Source organism: Rhinopithecus bieti, unplaced genomic scaffold (assembly GCF_001698545.2).
Source record: "Rhinopithecus bieti isolate Rb0 unplaced genomic scaffold, ASM169854v2 scaffold_7049, whole genome shotgun sequence".
NCBI classification, from domain to species: Eukaryota; Metazoa; Chordata; class Mammalia; order Primates; family Cercopithecidae; genus Rhinopithecus; species Rhinopithecus bieti.
This window is the reverse complement of record NW_016805922.1, coordinates 2981442-3005922: the sequence shown is the minus strand read 5'-3', so window position 1 is coordinate 3005922 and position 24481 is coordinate 2981442. Positions and strand designations below refer to the sequence as shown.

At 36.6% G+C, this 24481-nt stretch overlaps 1 long non-coding RNA gene across 1 annotated transcript in view; it reads right to left on the bottom strand.

Moving 5' to 3' along the window:
- LOC108530939 (uncharacterized) overlaps positions 1–24481 on the bottom strand; it is a 169835-nt gene that overhangs the window by 1928 nt on the left and 143426 nt on the right. The window contains exon 3 of the long non-coding RNA XR_001886027.1: positions 861–970. This is a non-coding gene — a long non-coding RNA (uncharacterized LOC108530939). The remainder of the gene's footprint in view (positions 1–860; positions 971–24481) is intronic.

The window sequence follows — 24481 nt, the reverse complement described above, 5'->3', positions numbered from 1 at the left end:
CTATGAAAGTATTTATACATACAAGCATACAAAATGTTCCTCTTATAACTCTAATTTCCAGCTCTTACATTTTTGCCTTGGGCTTGCAATCTATTAGTTCTCTCTTGTTTTCTAGCCCTCCCTTTTGAGTTCTTATACATAATCACATTCTTCTACAGTATAAATTAAAAGGTCTCTAAAATGACATGTGCCATGGGCACAATAGAGGAGCATGTTGGTGCTTGTGTATGTAATCAAGTGAATTTAAATGAGATTAATAACTGCCCTTCATTTTTCACTTTTCTATATTTGTTAACATAATGATCTTTGTGATTTATTTCATTCATTCTAACCTGCAAATATTAATAAACTCTGTGTACAGTAAATAAGATACAGCTCCTGCCCTTATGTGTTTACAGTTTGATGAAGAATACAGAAAGTTAAGTAGGCATTACAATACACTCTCGTAACTACTATACAACTATGTAGGTCAGAATACAGAAAGTTAAGTAGGCATTAAAATACACTCTCATAACTACTACATACTACTATACAACTATGTAGGTCAGAGTAGAGAAACAAAATCAAACAGTGAGTATTATGGAAGGCATTTAGAACAATTGCATTTTGCGTTCGGCTGGCTATTAACATGCAAATTTCTAGCTTCATGAGCTTTACATAGAAACATTGCAATTAGTATCCCAATATTTTCAAGAAAAATTAAATAACTTTCTAACAGTTGTAGCCTGTTACTGCTTAGAAAATGAAAAAGAAAAAAAAGATGATGGCAGAACATGTATTTTCATGACAGCAAATCTTTAGACCTTTTGAGAAATCCCTTTAACTAGAAAGCAATTGTTCCATTTTAAAGTAAAGCTCACTGGCAGTGTCATTTTGAACTTCAAAGTGATGTCAGTTTCATCTCTTAGGGAGCAAATGGTCAGTCATGCAGGTCTTGTCAGCAGTAACAAGACATTTCAAACTGGGGACCCTGGAAAACAAAAAGTGGAATTATATTTTATTTTTTCAATAGATACGACTTCATTAACTTTAAAGGTAAACATTTGATCTCAGTTTGCTTACTCTAGCTGTCCAATTCAGTAGCCATTAATCACAGAGAGCTACTCGATGCAAATAAATTTAAATTTAATTTAATTTAAAATTCAGTTTCTTAATCACAGAAGCCATATTTCAAATGCTTGGTAGCTGGATGTGGCTAGTGGCTACTATATTGAACAATGAAGATAAAGGAAATTTCCAACATCACAGGAAGTTCTATTAGAAAGCACTGACTGTTTCATTGATCACAGGAAAGTCACATCTATTAAGTTCCCCAAATAGCAGTTGTTTGTCATATACCCATTCAGACAACTTCTTTTTGTAATTGCACTTCAAAGAATAAATTTTTGAACTTAGTTATTGCTTTAGCTAGATATAAACTCTTCCAAAGTTTTCTTCTTCAAATAAGATCTACACCTTGCAAAGCCCTTGTAACCCTATTTACTTTTCATTATGTATTCAGACTTTAAAGGTCTTTAGGAAGCTAATGTAAGTATAGAAAAGTGCACGTAGTTCAATAAATAATCTCAAAATGAACATTCTCATGTAACCCACACCAAAGTCCATAAATAGAACATCACTTATTATCATTTTACTTACTGAGTAATTTTTTAAAGAGATTTTAAGTTCTTACCATTTTGTGTAATTAAATTAAAAGTTTCATAGAGTAAATTTGGGTTATTCATGGAATACCCAATTTATAAATTATCAATTTTCACTTTTCTTATTTTTCTCTTTCACAATGCTAATAATTTTAGCCTATTTTTTCAATTATAGTAATTCACTCCTTCCCCTATCCGTAGTTTGGTCATGTGGATAGAGTCAAGGAGGAGATAGTCAAAGGCCAAATAATCAAAATTGAAGTAACTATATGCTGTCGTTGGGTGGTTTCACTGTCACTTTTTATTGGCATCCAATATCCTGAAAATCTGAACCACACATCTACTAAATGATATGGCCATCCATATATTTTCTTTATTTCAATTCTACATCTTTGCTATTTAAGAATGCAAAATTTGATCAATATAACTTTCAATTGTGTCATAGTAAAACATATAAAAGCTATATTGTGTGTGATATTTTAAAAGTACATTTCATAGAGTTGACAACTATGACTTAAAGGTTAAAATATCTCTCTCCACTTACTCAATTACATACGTGTTCTACAATTATAGTTTTGGACTTAACAAGTCCTCACTTAACAAGGTATTAAAGATATGTCACATAGACAACCTCGTGCAAATTCATTTAGCTTTTTCGTGCATCAGTTATGTGTTTTGTTTTGTGCCTTAGGAATGCCAAGCTTTTATGTACCTTGGGAAAATGAAATAATGAATATCTTTTTTTCTATAGGAAAAGCAGAATACTTTTATTTCCTAAGAAATCGTATCTAAAATAAAATTTTACTCAGTAGTTTGAGGAGTAGGCCATCTTAATTATTAAGTGCTTAAAAGCAATGCTAGTATAATAATTTCAACTGAAAACTAATTCCAACTAATTTCCATAGGCATTCATCACAGTTTTACTTATTGTAGACAAAGGAACCTTCAATGAGGATTAATGGACTGTTAGGATGAGCTCTGAGATATTTGAACTCTCTAAAATTGTATCCTAAGCTGTGGATGTGTATATATTTGAAATGCCCATACCTTTAGATTAATGTAGATTAATTTAATTATTTTTTGGATTTATCCTTTCTGTTCTATCCGTGCTACCACTGCCCTAATTTAGATTCTCCCTATCTTTTACACGAACTGGTCTATAGGCTCATGGCTTGACCCACAAAAGGCTGTCTCTTATAAAGCCGTTACAGAGCTCCAGCAGCTGTTGAAAATAAAAAGTGGAGATAAACAGAAGCATTTGCTTTGAGATTTTGTAAGTTCTCTCCAGTGATTCAAGTCTGAATTTTTTCACAGGTGAACATGTTTCTCTCTTGTCTGCTCCAACTGGCCAAACTCATGACTTGCCACTCTTCACTTTAAACTCAGAGTGTTCTTGTCTTTGGAATATTCTTTCTTATTCCTTTTTAGATAACTATTCGTACTCTGTAATTTCACTAAGACATTCTCTTCTTGTCTCCAAAAATTCTTCACAGGCTGGATAGTTGTGTTAATATTTTGTTTGCCTCTCTAATACCTGGGCACATCACTATCATTATAATTACCACAGTATGTGTGTAGCTTTAATGTGTGTATGTGCGTGTGTGTGTGTGTGTGTGTGTGAGAGAGAGAGAGAGAGAGAGGTTTCACTTGACAGTGAACTTCTTGAGAGTAGGGCCTATGTTACTGATTTTTCCATCCCTAGTATCAAGCACAAGGTCTGAGACACCAAAGGTGCTCAATAAATTCATGGCAAGTGAATAAATAAATGACTGAAGGAAGCATTTTTAGATCTGCTCATTTATTTAAAAGAATTCATTTCAATTCAAACTTGTTTTCACATACATACACATTAAAGGCCTGATAGTTCTATTAACATAATTCGATTACCTTGTTAACTTACTTGACAAACTTTTTCGTGGTGCGAATGTGAAAATCATACAAAAATATCAGGCTGGAGTTGGTCACATCAGTATTTGAAGAGATCAGAAAGATCATCCTTTTACAATTGAGGAATCGGAGGATTAAATTCAGTGGGTAGGCAGGAAGAAACATGACATGGCACCACCCAGGCTTAGTAGTTCTGTATTCCTTGGGCAAAGCTGTTTAACATACTTAATTCTCACTTTTTACATCTTTAAGATGAAATAATAATGCCCAATTAATTTACAGAAAACCACTTTCACCATTTTGATTTTTTTTTTTGTAACCTAACTTCCTCCAATGTATTTTTCTGATGTTTGAGAGAGGAAATGGGGAAGAAAAGGGAAGAAGGGTAAAAGGAGGAGAAAATGAGAATGTAGACTACAAAAAATTTTTAAGATCTTAGTATTTATTTGAAAATGCAAAAGATCCTGGATAGGCAAACAGTCTTGACAGAATGACCGAACCTGGAGGCACACACTACTTGACATCAAAATATTCCACAAAGTAAACAAGACAGCATGATAGTGGCACAGAAACAGACACCCAGACCAATGGAACATAATAGAGAGCTCAAAAATAAATTCATGCATATATAGATAATTGATTTTTTATAAAGGTGCCAAGAACACATATTGGGAACAGGATAGTCTCTTTAATAAACGGTGCAGGGAAAATTGGATATCCACATGCAAACTGATGAAACTAGATCCCTACCTACCACCATATACAAAAATCAATTCTAAATGAATTAAGGACCTACATGAAAGACCTCAAACTATGAAACTAGAAGAAAGCATAAGGGAAATACTTCATGAAATTGAACTTGGCAAGGATTTTAAAAATAAGACCTCAAAGCACAGGCAACAAAAGCAAAATTAAAATGAGATTACATCAAGTTAAAAAGATTCTGCACAGCCAACGAAACAATCAACAGAATGGAGACATAACCTACAAAATGGATGAAAGTATTTTCAAAGTATGCAATGACAAGGGGTTAAAATCCAGACTATATAAGGAACTCAAACAAATTAGTACCAAAAAATAATAATAACTTGATTAAAAATGGGCAAAAGACCAAAATAGGCAACTATCAAAACCAGACACACAAATAGCCAACAAATACATTTTAAAAAGCAAAATATCACTAATTATCAGGGAAATGCAAATCAAACCAGAGAAGATATCACCCCATACTTGTTAGAATGGTTATTATCAAAAGAACAAAAACATAACAAATACTAGCAAGAATGTGGAGAAAAGGGAACTCTTATGCACTGTTGGTGAGAATGTAAATTAGTACAGCCATTATAGAAAACAATATAAAGATTTTTAAGAAAAATAGAACTGTCATATGGTCCAACAATCTCAGTACTGGGTACATGTTCAAAGGAAATGAAATCAGTATGTCAAAGAGATATCTGCACTTCATATTTATTGCAGCACTATTTACAATATCCAAGATATGGATCAATGTAAATGCCCATCTACAGATGAATGAATAAAGAAAATGTGATATATATATATATGTAGAGAGAGACAGATATAGATATATCAGACACACACACAATAGAATGCTACTCAGCCATAAAACAGAATGTGCTCTCTCTCTCCTCCCTCTCTGTCTCTCGCTCTCTCTCTGTGACACACACACACACACACACACACACACACACACACACACACACACTGGAATGCTATTCAGGCATAAAACAATGAAATCCTGTAATTTGCAACAACATGGATACACCTGGAGAATATTATGTTAAGTGAAATAAGTCAGGCATAGAAAGACAAATACTGCATCATCTCAGTCATACGTAGAATCCAAAAAAGTTTATTTCATAGAAATAGAGAGTAGAATACTAGTTACCAGAGGCTGAGGTGAGTAGATGGGAGGGAGGACCTGAAGAGGTTGGTCAACTGTACAAAATTAGGGTTGAACAAAAAGAATAAGTGCTGATGTTTAATTACAGCGTAGGGTGACTATAGCAAATAGCAATGTAATGTATATTTCAAGGTAGCTAGAAGAGAAGATTTTTAACGTTATCACCACAAAGAAATGATGAATGTTTAAAGTGATGGATTTGTGACTATATTGATTTGGTCATTATACAATATATATATTCACTGAAACATCATACTATAGCCCAGAAACATGTATAATAATTATGTGCCAGTTATAAATAAAACACAAATTTTTAAAAAGCTAAGAAAAGACTACAAAATTTGTAAAATCATATAATATTATATTTATGGTTTTCTATTCCCTGATTTTCACTTTTTAAGTGTGACATTTAGTTATTGCATAGTATTCCTTCACATGGATACACCATATTTATTTAATAGCTTTTCCATTTTTGTTCAGCAAAAGTTTCTGCTTTCACACAACTACATGTCATGTGGCCTTCAGCATGAATCACTTCCTGTATTGGGAATCATTTCTTAATTGCCAGTTCCCCAGAATGAAAAGTTTCTGAGACATATCTCCAAGACTCTGTATCTATCTGTATTGGCTTCAACAATGTATTGACTACCCTTTCACCAACATAGGAACAATTATTGCATTTTAGAATAGACATCTTTAATGACAATGGAAACTATCTTCCCCCTCTTTATACACTAGTTGGACCTTCTTCTTATACTCATGGGAATTTTTGAGAACTTGAGCATATATTGTTTCCCTCTTGAAGGGGGTCCTGTCAACTGTGGTGGCATTTCTGACATCTGAGAGGGAAACAGCTGTAATTGAAGCAATAAAGCTAGTGGCTGAGGCAGATGCTCTTTGGAAATGCCTCATCTTCTTTTAGAACTCGAATTGTGACAGGCAGGTACAGCAGACAAGTTTATGTTTATGTGTAAAGTGATACGTGATTATCTTTCCCATACACTCAAAGTTTTATTTATTTCGACTACATTATACAGATGCTGCTATCTGCAGGATATGGAGAATATGCTAAGTAATATGTCAACCTCGACACCTCAATAGATAGAACTTATTTGCTCATCATGTTAACATATTGGGCCACATTTTTCCAGAGTGTGAATTACTCCCATGCAGGAAATTTCCACCTGAGAAGCATCATTAACTCTTTCACGGTACCAGCAATCTGGTTATCAAATCCTCTTTACTGAACTAAAATTCTACATTCAGAAAGGTAAGGAAGAGGTCTGTATTCCTTCTCCTTATTTTTGTGTAGGACTATTTCAGTAAAGAATGGCTAAGGGTGTGAATTCTAAGGAAGGATTCCTGGATTCAAATCCTTTCTCCACAAAGTATATAACTCCTCTATTTTTCAGTTTCCTCAGAGGTAAATAATACCTACCACATAGGTTTATTGTGAAAATTAAATAAATGTATACATATTAAGTACTTAGATAGAACTTTAATACTAAATGTAAGCACTCAATATGTGTTAGCCGTTATATTATATTGTTACATGTGCTATTATTGTCACTATTATTTTAATAATCTTCAAGAAAAATTGCACGTCCTACTTCCATGTTGTTGAGACCTGAGTGTCCATGTAACACCTGGTACTCTCTGAGACAGTAAATAACTCTGGGAAAATACAGTTAGTGGACTAAAATTAAAGTCATTGTCCATTTAAAAAAATTATAAGTGAGTTGTACAGATAATCACAGTTCACATCATTGTTATTGTGTCCTTCAATATGAACTCTTAGGAACATAAAGATTTAGGTCACCATGTCCTGAGGTAGTAAATTGTTTTGGAAGAAAATAGCTACATTGATAGGTTCTGGTTTGCTTATTGGCATTTGGTTTGTGGGTCCAACAGCGGCACAAAGATTTTGAAAATCTGTATTCAAGACCAGCTGTGCCTCTTAGTAGGATGACCTTGCACTGCTCAGTGTCTCTGTTTTCAGATCTTTATCAATTTTGTAGGACTTGGTAGTCTCTGAGATGTCTGTGAGAGCTAACGTCTTATGATTAAGTCCGCCAAGGACATTTTTCTTATACTTTAAAGAATGAGTTCTCCTTTCAGTTCCTCAAGTAGACAAACCTTTATGGTATAATAAATTGACAGTAAAGTTATTCTGATTATACTTGCCATTGCAGAAATAATCCAATGATGTGTTTCAGGTAAGGTATAAATTGTCTGGATAAGACCCCACACCCGACTAAGTTAGATTAAGTTTCTGATATAATAAGCTAATAAACAAAATCATATCAAAAGTGAGCTGGTCACACAGAGAATTGGCAGCTGCAGCCAATACCAGAATAGCTTTGATTGGTCACCTGTTTCTAAAGGGATTACTCAGTAGTGCCATTGTCTGAGCAAAGCAGTTCTCTCCAGGCTTTGAGAAACTCACTTCTTTGTAGAGTCAAACTCTTTTAAATTTAGTGTGTGCCTTTCTGTGACTTTATAATGTTTGACACTACCTTAGTCAGTTTGGGCTGCCATAACAGAATACTAAAGACTGGGAGGCTTTAACAACACAATTTATTTTTCACAGTTCTGGCAGCTGAAAGCCCGAGATCAGGGGGCCATCTTGGTCATGTTCTTGGTAAAGATCCCTTTCCTGTTTACAGAGTGTATCTTCGTATGGTAGAGAGGGAAAGTGGCAAGCTTTCTGTGTCTCTCCTTTAAAGGGTACTAATTCCATCAGGAGGGCTCTACCCACATGACCTAATTACCTGCCAAAGGCGGTGGGAGTCTTATTACATCAGGGGTTAGTTTTTTTTTTTTTTTTTTTTTTTTTTGAGACGGAGTCTCGCTCTGTCACCCGGGCTGGAGTGCAGTGGCCGGATCTCAGCTCACTGCAAGCTCTGCCTCCCGGGTTTACACCATTCTCCTGCCTCAGCCTCCCGAGTAGCTGGGACTACAGGCGCCCGCCACCTCGCCCGGCTAGTTTTTTGTATTTTTAGTAGAGACGGGGTTTCACCGTGTTAGCCAGGATGGTCTCAATCTCCTGACCTCGTGATCCGCCTGTCTCGGCCTCCCAAAGTGCTGGGATTACAGGCTTGAGCCACCGCGCTCGGCCAGGGGGTTAGTTTTTTAACATATGAATGTGGGAGGTACACGAACACTCAGTCCATTGCAGGTACTTCATGGTTCTTGAAATGAACACAGTATCAACAGGTCGTATTTTCATCCAGGAGGAAAAGGCCCAACTGTTGCCCAGATGTCGCTGGTAAACAGTGCTTCCAGATTTGTAGTGTCCTGGTATGCCTATGTTTACATTGTGAACCAAGACCTGCTGATCTAATGGCAGACCCTTGCATCTCCCCATTCACCACTGCTTATGAGGAAATACTAAAAGCTGTTTTATTTGTATCTGTACCTCTTGTTCAAGATAAAGCAGTATTTTGGTGGTCCATTGACACATTGATTACAGTGGAGCCATGTTTGACTGAGAAATTAAGATTTAAAGTCAGTAGTTACGGTGAAAACCATGTCTAGTAAAATTGCCCTTAGAAATCCATTAAGTTGGACATAAAGTGCATTGTAAATAGATTTGTGTATGCAATCTTATGCAGTAAAGTAGTATTTAAAAATAGTACAGTAGGCCAGGTGTGGTGGCTCATGCCTGTAATCCCAGAACTTTGGGAGGCCAAGGAGGGAGGATCACCTGAGGTCAGGAGTTTGAGCCAGCCTGGCCAACAAGGTGAAACCCATTTCCACTAAAAGTACAAAATTAGCTGGGTGTGGTGGTGCATGCCTGTGATCCTAGCTATTTGGGAGGCTGAGGCAGGAGAATCACTTGAACCTGGGAGGCAGAGGTTGCAGTGAGCAGAGATCATGCCATTGCACTCCAGTATGGGCAACAAGAGTGAAACTCTGTCTCAAAAAATAAATAAATAAAATAAAAATTAAAAAATAAAGATACTACAGTAGTGTCCTCATATTCTTGGAGGGATACATTCCGAGACCCCAAATGGATGCTGGAAACCATACATTTTACCAGACTGTACATACACTGTACCATGTTTTTATTTTTACCATGCATGCATACCTTACGATGAATTTCCAAATTAGGCACAGTGAGAGATTAACAACAACAATAATAAAGTAGAAAAATTAGAACAATCTACTGTAATACAAGTTATGTGAATGTGGTCTCTCTCTGTTTCTCTCTTTCTCAAAATATCTTAATATTTTTGAACTGCAGTTGACCACAGGTAAGTGATGCCATGAAAAAGCAAAACCACAATAAGAATGCACTACTGTATTTCTAAACTAGACTTAACACAGTGCACAGCGCTCACACTGACATAGTCTCCCAGAAACATACCCACTGTAGGCGCGGCTACTTCATGCCCCCCTGTTCACTGTTCATGACCCTTTGGGTTATATTCATTTCAGGAAAGGGAAGACAGAGTCACTCAAGACACTAATACTGTTTCTCTTCTTCTCTTTTTGATTCCCCAGATGTCTATATTTGGAATATTGTAAGCTAAATGCACAGTGATATGACTCCTCCATAACTAAGGTTAGCAATATATCCATTGAGGGAAGAGATGAACTAAAAGACTTCTAAATGATAGGCTTCTGCAGGGAATCAGTTTAAATTACCTTTTGATGAGTCAAAGAACATTTATTAAATATCCATGTTATGGATTGAATGTTTGTGTCTCTCCCCACCATTCATATAGTGGAGCCCTAAACCCTAATGTGATGGGACTTAGAGGTGAGGCCTGAAGGGAATTATTAGGTTTAGATGAGGTAATGAGAGAGGTGTCTTCATAATGAGATTCGTGTCCTTACTAGAAGAGGAGGAGCTTGCTTTCTCTCTCCATGAGCACACCCTAGAAAAGTCATGTGAGGACACAGCCAACGCCAGAGGTAGCCATCTGCAAGCCAGGAAGCAGACACTCACCAGACACACAAGCTGCTGCCACCTTCATCTTGGACTTCAAAGCTTCCAGAACTGTGAGAAATAAATGTCTGTTGTTTAAGCTGTCCATAGTATTTTGTTACAGCAGCCTGAGCTGACTAAAATAACCTACTATCTGTTTGATCTAGATTTTTTAATCCAGGAAAAAAAATACCTTGCCTGTCTGCATGCAAATGTAAGTGCGATGCATAGTAGAGATGGCATTAGAAATCACTGAATAAAAAATAGATGGGTAAATAAATAACCTGGAGGCCTTTTGCTATGCATTTAGAACATATAAATAATTCTGTACATTTCAAGTACACAAAAATCAGTTCCATGTAGGTTAATACCTAATTATATAAACATTAATTTCTAAAAAATCAAATATGTAACTTTTATACACTCAGAATGGAGAATGGTTTTTTAAATGAAAATAAAATTACAGAACTTGAATAAAAGAGTTGATAAATTGGTCTACATTAACATTTTAAAATGTCATGTTCTACTGAGACTCTGTCTCTACCAAAAATTTAAAAATTAGCCAGGAATCGTAGAACACATCTGTAGTCCTGGCTACTCAAAAGACTGAAAAGGGAAGGATTGCTTGAGCCAAGGCGTTTGAGGCTGCAGTGAGCTATGATCACATCACTGCACTCTGCCTGGGTGACAGAGAGAGTCTATCTCTAAAACAAACAAACAAACAAACAAATAAATAAATAAAAGTCCTGGTCAACCAAAAATACTATAAACAAAGGTAGTAAAGTTACTGACTGGGGGTAGTTATTTGCAACATATATAAACAACCTAGGATCAGTATTTCAAATTTATAAAGAATTCCTACAAATTAACACAGAAAATGACAATAACTAATAGAAACATAGACAAAAAATTCAAGCAGGCAATTTCCAGAAGAGAGCAGATTGGATTGACCAATGAAGAAGTTAACAAGATGCTCAACATTTCTAGAAATTGTTGAAATTTATGTAAAAACATTGAGATAATGTTTCACACCTATCAGACTGCTAAAACATTTTAAATTCTTAAAATAACATGTGTTGGCAAATATGCTTAGAAAGGGAAATTCTTAGACCCTATTGTCTGAATAGATTACTAAAACCAATTTGCAGAGCAATTTTGTAGTATCTAGTAAGTAAAAATATGTATATTTTCAACCTAGCCATTAACTGTGATTCAAGAAAAACTCACTGGTATGTGAGCAAGGAAATATAAATAGACTTAATTATGGCATTATTTGTATTAAAAATAATATACAAATATGCTTGTTAGAAGGTCTTTCTTTTACTTGTTCTTTCATATACTTATTTATTTGTTTGATTTACATAGTCTGCATACTTAATCACTTTAAGACCTCTAATATTATGTCTATTAAGTAGAACCGACAGTTTTCTCCTATTACCAGAGAAAAACATCACTTTACACCAACCCAGTACCTTATAAAACCAGTAGGCAGGCTGCAGGGGTTGGCAGTAGAGAAACAGCCTCTAGTTGATGGCTGGGTGTCAGGGGTCACTGCAGGAGAGAAATAAAAGGGCACTTTCAAACTGGTACAATGCCTCACACTTGTAATCTCACCTAGTCAAGAGGCTGAGGCAGGAGGATCACTTGAGCTCCGGAGTTTGAAACCAGCCTGGGCAACCTAGTGAGACCTAATCTCTACTAAAAAAAAAAAAAAAAAATTAGCCAGGCATGGTGTCACCTGTATTCTCAGCTACCTGGGAGGCTGAAGTGGGATAATGGCTTGAGCCTGGGAGTTCGAAGCTCCAGTGGGCCGTGATAGTATCCCTGCACTCCAGCCTGGATGACACAGTGAGACCCTGTCTCCCTCCCCCTAAAAAGAAAGGAAAGAAACAGGAAAAAGAAAAGGGCACTTTCAGATAGGAAAGACTTGATTGGCTTTGTGGAGTACTCACACAACAGAGCCCAAGAACACAGCTGAAGCAAATTATTTGGAACTACGTCTCAGCATTGGCCAAGTCTCAGAGGCAACGTTAAGAGGAAATAAAGCATGTGGCATATCAAATAGAGTAACATTTATTGGGTCCTTATTCTGTGCTGAGCATAATGTAAATGTGGTGTATATATAAAGCTTAAAGAAACAGGCAAAATGTTGTTTTATATCCTTCAGAGAGAAATCATTTTGTAAAAGAATGAAACTATACATAAGAATGTATAGTTTCTCCTAAAAAATTTAGGAGAGTATGCCCTCAGGAAGTGATGTTCAGAGGGGGAGAAATGTGATTGATTGTACAGTTCACAGATAGCTTCAGCTCTATCTGTAAAGATCAAGTTCTTTAAGAAAAATTTGAAGCAAATATGGCAAACTGAAGCTATGTGGTGGGTATATGAATATACATTACTTTTTTCCCTAGATAACTTTTGGTATATTTGGAATAGTCCAAATGGTTAGAAAATTTAAATTTGCCATTGCAGTTATTTTTGCAATGTATTAACTTAGCAGTTCTGTGCAATGTATAGCAACAACAGGATAGATATCCTATTTATAACAACAGGTTTTTATTATAACAACAGGTTTATATCTCCAATTATAACAACAGGTTTTTGTAAAGTTTCACCTGGAATTCATTTTCATAAACTGTGCAGGAGCCACATAGCTAGGTTCATGACTTTTATATTGATCAACCTTGCTTTGAATGTAATGCTAGAGGAAACACAATCAGAAAGGCTAAGTAAACCGAGAGGACTCAGATCATTTGTGGATTCACTGCATATTTGCATTTTATATGTTTATAAGAAAAAATAAAAACACTTAAGCTACACAATAGAAGCATTAAGAAATATGCTTAAACCTTCCCGTTCAATAAAAAGTTCTTTAAACAAACTTAATCAAGTTGCACACAGATTGCAAAACCAATAAAGCTGAAGATGCTGTCTTTATTTTCTTGAGTTTATTTAGGACAATTCAAACTGCTTGATAGGATTTTCAAGTTTAAATGGACATAAGAAGAATCAATGAAGCATATGACAAGAAATTTAATACATATCTTTTTAGGATTTCTGTTAATTGATTTTCTGCAGTTCCATTTAGGTATCATTTTAATACTTAGAATGGGACACAAAGATTTTTTTCAAATGAGAAAACTTTCAGCTTTTATCAAATATTTATTCATTCAAACAACAGTACCTGCTCTGTGCCAGGCATAGTTCTAAGTGCTGAGGAAGAACAGTGAACAAAACAGACAAGAAAACTCTGCCCTGAAAGAATTTATATTCTCAGGGAAAGAGAAGGAGCTCACTTTCTTTTAATTTAGTCTCCATGTCCTTGGGAAAATGACCAAAAAGTAATTGGGAGTCTTTGTAGCTTTGGGAAGAAAGGGAAGAGCCATTGAATGGGCTCTCTTTATAATCTTAATGTAAGTCAAGAATTACAGAATGAAAACACAAACTGGCTTTTCTTGTTATACAAATGAAGATATTTGTACTAAATTTTTGCGTGATGGCAGCCCCAAATGTTTGAAATGTAGGAGTAAAATAAAAAAGGTCGAAGCAGCTTTTCAGCTATACTAAGACTGCCTATTTAACTCTTTCTCCTTGCCAAGTCTACTGAGCTTATGACTTGATTGACAGGTTCTCTTTTCCTCTTCTAAAAGGAATTCAAAGAAAATGTAAAGCACTCTTTTATTAAACTGACTCTTTAAGTTTTCATTAAGACTTTCTGTATCAAGCATTGTCCCAGGGTCTGTGTGTTCGCAAAGCACAGCCCCTGCCCTAGGAAGGCTAGGGCTATCGGGGCTGACTGCCAGTGCTAATTGTCACGCAGTGGGATAGGTGCTCTTACAGTGGTATAGACACAGTTCTGAGTAAGTGAGTTCTTTCTACCTAGGGTAAGTGAAGCTTTCTAGTGGAAGATATTTTTGTATTGGGCCTTCAAAATGAGTAGGAGGTGGCCAGATAATGAAATATGAGGTGACCAGTTCAAACAACCTGATGATTCCTATTAATCGCCTAATGTATTCATTGCCTCCATGTGCTATAACTTCTGCGTACCATTCATTCAGTTGTTCATTTGTTTATCCATTAATTTATGCTATTAAGCTTCAAATCTCTATTACATAGTCAGCCATTTGCTAGGTGTGGTATAAATGAGGAACCAAACGGATGACATGTTTACCTTTCTTTTGGATGTCAGCACCAACGGCTAGAATTAAAGTCTACATAAATATTCCAGTCCAAGCTTTTTAAATTACAAAATATTTGAGTTATTATATTTAAATAAAAAATGATTTGGCTTTGAACTAAAGTACTTATCATATTCTAAAGTGAACAAGAACAGTTGGAGGTTAGATGATGTATTGGATCATAGTACAGAAACTGATCAGAACAACAAATAAATAAAACAGAATTCTTTTGGTGCTTGATTTATCTACTTGTTTCCATGCTATCTAAATAATTCAATTAACAACAATTTGGGGGATATACAGGACACTTTTAGATATATTATCTTGTTTGGTGCTGACAGCATCCTGTGAAGTATGTTTTCCAAACATACTTGTTTTCCAAAAACATGGGTAGAGTAGGTGACAGAACTCCACCTAGAGTCTAGCTTTCTTTCTACCATGCTTTAATGTACCTTAAGAAAGCTCTGAAATTCCTGGATGCCTCTCAACCTCTATTTTTTCTTATGATATATATTTTATTACTTTTAAAATAACTTTTCTTACTTAGCTTCCTTTAACTGACAGACAGGATTTTTTTTCTCCAGTAAAATAAGTAAAACAGTGAGGTAATGTAGCTACCAATATAAAAATGTTTATGCTTCCCAATATGGTCAATTTTGGCAACTATGAATGCAGCCATTTTTTCCTGGAAACATAACTTCAATAAATTATGTTTAGTTGCAAATGCAAAATTACATTTTCTTTATTAGGGCAAAAATATACTTGTTTACTATTTAAGAAAGTAAATACTATAACAAAAGAAATAACTGATCATAAACTCAGACCTAATTGTAACTCCTGGCATGCAATCTCCTTGTCAGAACAACCATAAATTACAGAGAAGGGAGAACAAAGATGCTAATCTTGTCAACATAAAAATGCCACAGATCTAAAAAACAATGATAGTACCATATATCAGTATTTCAAGCAAAGCCTCTTGACTCTCTTACCAGCATAATGCAAGGATTGCCAGTGAGTTAATGTTAGATCTTTACCCTTAGAGAGCATCACACAAAGCACTTGTTTTCTTGTGATTGAAGAACAGTCAACTTATTGCAACTCACTTTTGTTGAGCATCTACTGTATAAACCCACCAAACAAACAAACAGTATCACATCCATAAATCTCAGAGTTCTATGCAACCACCATAGGGTATCGGTGTTTCCAATTTTGGGGGCAGTTGTCAGCAATCAACCCCCAGCATACCAATTTTCAACATACCACTGAGGTAACAAGTCATTAGAAGCAAAAGAACCTAGATCAAAATAGATTATTAAAGGGCTTCAGAGCTATTCATTTATTTATTTATTTTGAGACAGTGTCTCGCTCTGTCGCCCAGGCTGGAGTGCAATGGTGCGATTTCAGCTCACTGCAACATCCGCCTCCTCGGTTCCAATGATTCTCCTGCCTCAGCCTCCCGAGTAGCTTGGATTGCAGGCACCCGCCACCACACCCAGCTAATTTTTGCAGTTTTAGTAAAGATGGGTTTTCACCATCTTGGCCAGGCTGATCTTGAACTCCTGACCTCAGATGATCTGCATGCCTCTTTCTCCCAAAGTGCTGGGATTATAGGCACGAGCCACTGCACTCAGCCGGAGCTATTTTTAAAATTGATAACTATTTGATGTCTATTGAGATGCATAGGTCTTAGATATATAGTTTATTCAATTTTGACAGATGCCAAAACACATGTAACCCACACCCCTATTAAGACATAGAACATCTCCATCCTCACAGAAAATTTCTTATGTCCCCTCACAGTCAATCCTACCCACCACAAGAGGACTCAATTGTGGATCTGCTCTCTGTAACTATAGTTTTACTTTATTTTACTCTATTTATTTACTTTATTTAACTAGGGTTTTATTTTATTTTATTTTTAATATCACAAATTCATAAGTAAACAACCTTCAATGCCTAGCCACTTAGCATAGTGCTTTTCAGACTTCTCTATGTCATTGCTTGTGTAGATTCTTTTATTGCTGAGTTGTATTTCATTGTATAAATGTCCTACAGTTTATCTACTCTCCTTTTGATGATCTGAGCTGTTTTCCTCTTGCATCAATTTTAGTCTGAAAATTTGTCTGCGAAATCTGCCATCCTTACATTCCCAGTTATGATAGGCCAGCTAATGACAGTTCTTTGGGGCACCTCATTTTCCCACACTCCTTTTCGTAGAGCTGTTTTCTTTCCTATGACCTATTCTCCGACACTCCCCATCCTCTCCATGGTATCCTCTTAATTGACCTTTCCTGAGAACTAACTCCCAGACTCATAGCCCTGCTTTGTACTGACCAAATACTGGGTTTCCCTGGAGAACTATTTTTCCTTTGTAGCCCTTGCAATTGGGTATTTACTGTTCATTACACTACACTTGACATTCTTAGGATTGGATGGTATGATTGGCATCTTCTTAACTCTTCAATGTCCCCTTTAGACTTATGCTAGATTATTTTCAGCCCTTATTTGTCACCTTATTTCCAAACACAATGGAACATCCTAACTTAGTTGTCAGCCAGCAACAGATGATTTCTGGGGCTTTCATTTTTTTTTTTTTTTTTCTGAAGTGTAAAATCTGTCTTCCTCTTTATTCAAAGGCCTGCCATCTTCTTTATAAACTCATGTTGCTTTCCTGTACAGGCTTCTCAGTTCCTCGACTAACATAAGTGTCACATTCTCTTTATTTTTAATACCCACTCACACCTCACTGCTATGATCGAACCATCAAGTAGAACCATCTCTAAGCCATGAATTCAGACAACTCACCATCTGTCCGCAGTGTTTTATTCTTCCAACTCTGTCATTTGGTAGCTCCCCATAGCATACACAATCTCCCAAAGCTATCCAACCCTTGACCACTGTGGCTTCTCTCTATTGCTCCCCTTCTGTTTTTTCTCTCTCCCTACCCAGCGTTCTTTCCAGGGCTCATCATTACCTTTGCCAATTCCTTTAGCCTCACTGGGATTCTGTTAAACTCATTTGGGTAAACCCTGGGTGTGGTCTAGTTTCCAGCTTTCTCTGGACCTTGCTCTGGAACCCTGAATGCTGCTGGAGAATATGATATAGCTGTGAAGATGATATTAGTAGTATTTTATCAGCTTCAGTGCAACTGACTTCTCAGTACTGCCCTGCAAACTCTAGGTGCCTTTTTAGTTATTTGTTCCATTCTCTACAGTGGCTAATTAAAGCTCTCTCAAGTCTTCTCAGTTTTATCACCTATAAAAGGAGAATAATAAAGTACCTATTTCATGGAATTATTTGAGGCTATAATTAAGTAATTCAGATAAAGCTTCTAGAACAACATTACAAGATAGTATGGAACAACATTACAAGCATATATACTTCCTAATGACTTGATGCATTTACTTTACCATCAAATTTCAGTTCCCATGTCTTACCTATTTACCATCGCAAGTGTCTTCACCTCTCATTTCACAACTAAATAGAAAGCAAAGCCTTCAAATTCTGATACCAACTTTGTAAGTGTAGCCACAGGACCATGAATCTATACTTTTTTTTTAAATAAAGGAAATTTTGTCTCCTCTTTGACATAGGGTTAGACCTTGGGTTTTGTTTGTTTGTTTGTTTTTTAAGAAATGCTGTTTATTCCCACTTCCTCAGATGGAGGCCTATTCTGTTTTTCATGTTTTTTTCAACTTCGTTTTCAACTTCTTTTTCAATCCTGACTCCATTTATCAGCATTTAAACACATTTAGGTCTATTCTGTTTTAACTAAGCAACCAACTCACCAGCAGAGTTGCCCTGACATCATAGCCCCTCCCACCAAATGATATTCTCTAATTTCCTTTCATTGCCACCTGCATTTTCCCACTTCCTTAGCAAATCTAGGCATTGAAATATGACTTTGTCTCTCTTTACCTCACTGAAATCTGTCTCACCAAGTAATTGTGTCTAAATCCTATTGCCATTTTCACTTTTTGTCTTAAAACTTTCAAAAGCCCTTGCATAGATGAGTCCTCTCCTCTTTATGAAGTGCTTTTATTCCCCCATGAATTCCACAAAAAACACATTGCCCTATCCTTCTCCTACATCTCTATTTATCTTCTGTCTTCATTATGCGTACCTATTGCTTCACTAAACATTGATGTTCCTATGTCATCTGTCCAGTAATTTCTTCCATTTTCAGGTTACATATACTTCTACTGTGTTGCTTTCAGTAACCATGTATATGTTCATTATCACCATGTCTGCTTATGCAAACTGCATTTCCCATCTGCCCTAAACTTACATTTTCCAAACACAATGGGACATCCTCACTTAGCGTTCCCATAAGAACTTCGAAATTGTCATATGCAAAATGGAATTTATGACCTCTTACTAAAACATACTTTTAATCACATGTTCATCGTTGGCATTAGGATACACTATTTAAAACAGTTTAACCATTTCTGCACTTTTGTTTGACAAGGGGTGTGCCAAATATTACAGTTTAGGTGACTTTGTTTTAGGGGAGCTAATAGTTTAGCTCCCTTAAAACAGTTTTTTCAAGCCACACCTGGCCATTATTGTGGAATATTTCTTCTCCCTCTCTACACTTATTTACATCCCCCCAAATTCCATTGCCCCCCACATCATGTCTTCTTAATTCTTTCTTTGAAATCTCTCCAATCAGTCCCTTTCTTCAATCGCTATTCTTATTGCTATCCTTTTCAAAATCTTTGTCCTTCTTTCCAGGGTCCTCACACAGAGTAGTGTCATTACAGACTCCAACTCAGCACCTTGGGCAAAGAGAAATAATGGAGAGAGAAATTCTGGTTGGAGGACCTTAGAGTATTTATCAACCATATGTTAAGTCTTAGGCATAAAATGAATCTTTTAAAATACCAGAACAGAAATATAATTGAACACTAAAGTAGTGCATTATTTCAATGTCACATTGCTATAAAGAACTACCTGAGACTGGGTAACTTATAAATAAAAGAGGTTTAATTGGCCCATGGTTCCCCAGCCTGTACAGGAAGCATGGCTGGGGGAGGCCTCAGGAAATTTACAATCATGGTGGAAGGTGAAGGAGAAGCCAGTACAACTTCACATGGTGGAATAGGAGAAAGAGAGAGTGAAGGGAAGTGCTACATACTTATAAACAACCAGATCTCATGATAGCTTACTCAAGAGACAGCACTAAGGGGATGGTGCTAAATCATTAGAGACTACCCCCATAATCCAATCACCTCCCATCAGGCCCCACCTCTAACACTCAGGATCACAATTCAACATGAGACTTGAATGAGGACACAGAGCCAAACTGTATCATTCCATCCCTCGCCCCTCCCAAATCGCATGCCTTTCTCATGTTTCAAAACACAATCATGCCTTCCCAACAGTCCCCCAAAGTCTTAACTCATTCCAGCATTAACTGAAAAGTCCAAGTCCAAAGTCTCATCTGAGACAAGACAAGTCCCTTCTGCCTATAAGCCTGTAAAATAAAGCAAACAAGCTAGTTACTTCCAACATATGAGTAATGTACAGGGATTAGGTTAATAGACCCATTCCAAGAGAGAGAAATCTGCCAAAACCAAGGATCTATAGGCCCCATGCAAGTCCCAAAACTAGCAGGGTAGCCATTAAATCTTAAAGTTCCAAAATAATCTTCTTTGACTCCATGCTTCACATCCTGGCCACACTGATGCAAGGGGCATGCTTCCAAGGCACTGGGCTGCTCTGCTTCTGTAGCCCTGCAGGGTTTAGCCCCTGTAGCTGCTTTCATAGGCTGGTATGGAGTGCAGCTTTTCCAGCCACACAGTGCAAGTTGTTGGTGGATCTACCATTCTGGGGTGTGGAGGATGGTGGCCCTCTTTTCACAGCTCCACTAGGAAGTGACCCAGTGGGGACTCTATGTGGCAGCTTCAACCCCACATTTTCCCTCCACACTGCCCTAGTAGAGGTTCTCCATGAGGGCTCTACCTGTGAAGCAGACTTCTGCCTAGACATGCAGGCAGTCCCATACATCCTCTGAAATCTAGGTGGAGGCTTTCAAGCCTAAACTCTTGCCTTCTTTGGACCCACAGGCCCAGCACCATGTGGAAGCCACCAAGGCTTAGGCTTGTACCCTCCAAAGAAATGGGCCGAACTATACTTTTGTGTCTTTTAGCTACAGCTCAAGCTTGAGTGACTGGGATGCAGGGTGCCATGTCCCAAGGCTGCACAGAGCAGCAGGTCTCTAGGCCTAACCTACAAAATGACCTTTCCCTCTTAGATCTCTGATGTCATGGGAGGGGCTGCTGCATAGGTCTGAAATACCTTAGAGGCATTTTTTTCCCATAGTCTTGGCTATTAACATTCGGCTCCTCTTTACTTATGCAAATTTCTGCAGCTGCATGAATTTCTCCCCAGAAAATGGAATTTTTTTTTTCTACCACATGGTCAGCTTGCAAATTTTTCTAACTTTTATGCAGTGCTTCCCTTTTAAACATAAGTTCCAGTTTCAGGTAACCTTTTCATTAATTCATATGAGCATATGCTGTTAGAAGCAGCAAGGTCACATCTTTAATATTTTGCTGCTTAGATATTTCTTCCACCAGATACCCCAGATCATCTCTCGCAAGTTCAAAGTTCCGCAGGTCTGTATCGCAGGGGGAAAATGCTGCCAGTCTCTTTGCTAAAGCATAGCAAGAGTGGCCTTTGCTCCAGTTCCCAATAAGTTCCTCATCTCCATCTGAAACCACCTCATCCTGAACTTCATTGTCCACATCACTATCTGCATTTTGGTCAAAACCACTTAACAAGTCTCTAGGAAGTTCCAAACCTTGGCTGTCATCTTCTTGTCTTCTTCTGAGCCCTACAAACTGTTCCAACCTCTGCCCATTAGCCAGTTCCAAAGTTGCTTTCACATTTTCAGATATTTTTGTGGCAATGCCCCACTTCTCTAGTACTAATTTTCTGTATTATTTCATTTTCACTTTGCTATAAAGAACTACTTAAAACTGGGTAACTTATAAATAAAAGAGATTTAATTAGCTCATGGTTCTGCAGGCTGTACAGGTAGCATGTCTGGGGGAAGCTTCAGGTAACTTACAGTCATGCTGAAAGGTGAAGAGGAAGCCGGCACATTTTCACATGGTCAAGCAGGAGGAAGAGAGAGAGAATGAAGGGGGAAATGCTACTCACTTTTAAACCACCAGATCCTGTGACAACTTCCTCGTGAGATAGCACTAAGGGGGTAGTGCTAAACCATTCGAAACTACCCCCATGATCCAATCACCTCCCACCAGGCCTCACCTCCAACACTCAGGATCAGAATTCAACATGAGATTTTCATGGGGACACAGAGCCAAACCATATCAATAACTTATTATGGAAAAACTTCTCAATAATACAATGTGATACATAAATTTTCCTTTTGCCAGCTAATTCTGTACTAATCATCTAAACTGATTGCTATTTAATTACTCATTTCTGAATCATCTTGAATCCTGTCTCAGGCATCACCTCCCCTAAGAATATTATTTCAATGTTTGTAGGCTATTTTGACAGAGATATATTTCTAGACTGTCTTTTCCAGCTACTGTTGTCTTATCTCTTTCTTTCTATCTTTCATTATGTCAGCCTACCCACAAGCCCAAATTTGTACACTTAAAAATCTGTTTACCCTACTTAGTTTAAATTAAGGGGATTGCTTATTTGTCTTTTCAAGCCTACTGCATCAGATAATCTCATCTCTTTTCCTGCTAATTGAGGCAGTGAAAATCTTTCAAGAGCCTTCAGACCTACTTCCCTAGAGAGGAACCCCAGCATTCTGGATTTGAAGATAAAGAAAAGTTAGCAAGGCCTACTGCAGTCATTGCTCTAAGGTGCATTCTCAATTCTAGCGTTACAAGTGTTCAAGTTTCTGTTTTTATGATAGGCTCCCTCTTCCTGTTACTCATTATTTCATTTGGATTTGGATTCTGGGGACAGCCTAAATATCACTCCTTCTGTTCTCCATGTTCTTAACCAATTAGGGCTTGTGGGAAGGTAGGCAATGGGATAGAACTACAATGGAATTAAAGAGCAAGAGAGAGAGAGGGAGAATTCCCAGATGGGATTCATGGATGCCATATCTTCAATGGTTTACATCAATTTAATATACATTTGCCTGAACAATAACTGCATGTCGAATACTGTACTATGTACTGGAGATACAATGAAGAAGAATTTAATAAAGAAGAACACAGGAATACATTCCTTAGTTTTATGGGGCTAATACACAGTATTTAACTCTAAAAGGAAGGGCAGATAAGTAGCATAAAATGAACTTTACAATCAGCTATATTCAAAATTGAATTCTGATTTCATAAATTATTGACTGTGGTAAAATACATTTGGTTGCTTATTTTCTTAATTGTTTATCATGAGAGATAGCCAAAGAACATTTTAAAGCATTTTTTTTAGAGTCAGAACAGTATAGTAGGAAGAACATTTTATGTATTGTCTCAATTTTCAATGATTGTAATTTCTTATTTTATTTTTTCAAAAAAAGCAATTAAAGTGTTTTAATATAATGGGTCTACACTACATAATAAATATTTTAAAGACTTAAAATAAATTCAGCATGATGAAAATTTTCTGCATTAATGAAATATACACAATTTACACTTCAGGCAAAATTAGGATTATGAGTCAAAATACTTCAGTGCTAATTCAAGCCCAGGAACTACTTGTTTCTTGCTTCTGGGAAAGTTATTAATTTTCCACGGCTCTCTTTCCTTGTCTTTCTAGAGGAATTTATAGTACTTCGATGAAGATTACTCAAGATCATGAAGGTGGAGAAACAAGCCCTGATACACCCTAGCTATTTAGTACCTTTCAGTTTCTTCCTTCTTCTATCTTGTGACCCATTGCACTACTTAGTCTTCTCTACTCTTGTGACAACAAGCACTGGACTCCTTTGGATTTATAGGGAGGTTTGTTTGAGCATAGAGATGTGACACTAAGAAACCATGCTTCCAGGGGAAACAGAATCTCTTGACACCTTCTATTTACATTCGCATATGACTTATGTTTACATATCCACAGCTTCTTTGATGAGAAAATATAAGCTTTGCCTAGATTATCTGTAAATCATATTCAAAACCATTCATGCCAAGTCCCTGCAGAATGTGGGAAGTATAATTTCATAACCAAACTATTTGAAATTCTAAATCAAAGAAGATATTTCTAACATGCAAATTGCTGACATTTCCCAATATATTTGTAAGATGCCAGTATAGCCAGAGGGAATTCGTCTATAAATGTTCCACATAATGTTCAAATAATGAATTCCTTGTATTAAGCTACTCTGAAACATAATTACTTTACTAGTTGTAGGATCCCAAGGTTTTGCCTAACTGTTTGAATCTTCAATATGGAGAGAGAAATGAATCAATTTCAGTTGGCATTATTCATGATGCTCACCTAGTTCATAATTCAAACTCCATTGAGAGTGGAGCTTACAGTTTCAGATATAATAGAACTTTATCTTAAAGAATTTCACAGATTCAAAAATAAAGATATATGCTTGTTTATATTATCCCTACCAGTCTTTTAAAATGATAGTTATTGAATATTTTTATATTCCAGACATTGATCTAGAGTCAATTATATAATTTAGTCCTCCCAGTAATCCTGATTTTGAAGTTGGGGAAATTTTCACCTGACAAGTTGATTGACCCAAGGTCAAATGTGTATAAAATAGCACAAAGAAGATAAAAATCCTAGATTCTAAGTTTTTTTGCCCACTATATCTTGTGAGTAAGTAATGATAACAGTATCCCCCTTAAGGTAAGTAAGCTCTAGAGGCCAGATGAAGTGTAAAATTTTCAGTTTAACAAAACTATGTAGAGCTTACAATAGTCTCCTCCCTCCACTCTCCAGAAGTTCGTTCACTGATTAATGCTAAGAAATT